Here is a 1,806-nt window from a genome sequence, read left to right on the forward strand (position 1 = left end):
AAACGTTAACCACTTTACTGATAATAGGAGCTTTATCTGTGATAATGATTCACTTTAGAGAGGAGATGAACATCCGTGAGCTTGAAGCTGTCATTCATAAGCAATGTCAGGAAAGATATACCTTGTGTTAAAAGCATTAACGTCTTCCTCTTAGTTTAGAAAATATCATAAAATCTATCTGTTTAATTACTATGTCCAAATTAACATATCATGATAACACTAGGTTTAAAAGTACGTATAAGAGGGGTAAAAGGACACCAAGACTAGGTTACACAGAGCTCAAAGGATACTCAAATAAGGTAATGACAGAAGTGAGATAACCTCTAGTAAAAGGCAAGTGCTTGACTTTTATGTCAGGATGTGTATTAAAATCCAATCAGACAAAGACAATAGGAGAGTGAGTTATAACTAGTTTGAAGATTAAGCCACCATTAATTTACCAAAGGTAAAGTAAATCCTTTACAGTAACTTTATACAATGATCTGCAACAGTGTTATAGGTTAATGGAGAGCGTAGAGTAGGATGTCTAACTCCCTCTCTGCATGTGTCCCCGTCAGTGTGAGCAAGGCAGCAAATGAAAGCATTTTGACATTTAATATACTATTAGCTTTAATTAGCCAACAATAAACCTATTCTACTTTTCTACTTGTAATGCAAATATCTTGCTAAAGAAGAAAGGTAGTTGTATCAGAATTGCTTTCACAATTTTCAAAGGTCCTTGAGAAATTGTTTGTCCAAAAATGTGATAATTTTATTGAAAAAAATGAGTTATTGAGTGAGAGTCCGTATGGATTTAGGAAAAATCGATCTACAGCTTTAGCTTTAATGAAAATAACAGAAGAAATTACAACAGCTATAGAAAGAAAGAAATACACAATAGGAGTATTTATTGACTTAAAAAAGGCATTTGACACCATAGACCATTACCTATTAATTTCGAAATTACATAGATACGGAGTGAGAGGAGTAGTTCTAGATTGGTTAAAAAGTTATTTAGATAACAGACAACAATATGTAGAATTTGCTGGTAGTACATCGGAGTGTATGAACATAGAATGTGGTGTCCCGCAGGGCTCGGTTTTAGGGCCTAAACTTTTTATTTTGTACATCAATGACATATGTGAAACGTCAACATTATTGCAATTTGTGTTGTTTGCAGACGACACACATTTATTTTGTTCAGGAGATGATTTAAACATTTTAGCAAAGTGTATTGGACATGAAATGGTCAAACTTAAAAGATGGTTTGATGAAAATAAGTTAACCCTAAATTTGAATAAAATGAAGTTTATGGTTTTTGCTAATAGAAAAAAAAGATGAAAACATTTCACTGTCCATTGATGGAGTTTTTATTGAAAGGGTTTCTGAATTTCGATTCTTAGGTGTGACGCTGGATGAAAACCTGACATGGAAATCACACATAGCACATGTTAAAACGAAAATGTCTAGGAATATTTCTGTTCTAAACAAGGCAAAGTATTTGCTAGATTACAAGGCATTGAGGATGTTGTACTGTTCACTCATTTTGCCATTTTTCATTTATTGTATAGAAGTGTGGGGCAACACGTATATGAGCAACATAAAGCCATTGTCAATATTACAGAAAAGGGCAGTAAGAATAATTCATAAAGCTGACTCAAGAGAACACACCAACAGACTGTTTTTTAAGTCAGGACTCTTGAAATTCAAAGACAGCTGAGCTGCAGACATTATCAGTAATGCACAGGGCACAAAGCAGAATGTTACCAGCATGTTTACAACAGTTGTTTGTTTTTGGATCAGACAAGGAAGACCACAGAAGGAAAT

The sequence above is a fragment of the Gymnodraco acuticeps genome, unplaced genomic scaffold (genome assembly GCF_902827175.1).
Source record: "Gymnodraco acuticeps unplaced genomic scaffold, fGymAcu1.1, whole genome shotgun sequence".
Taxonomy (NCBI): domain Eukaryota; kingdom Metazoa; phylum Chordata; class Actinopteri; order Perciformes; family Bathydraconidae; genus Gymnodraco; species Gymnodraco acuticeps.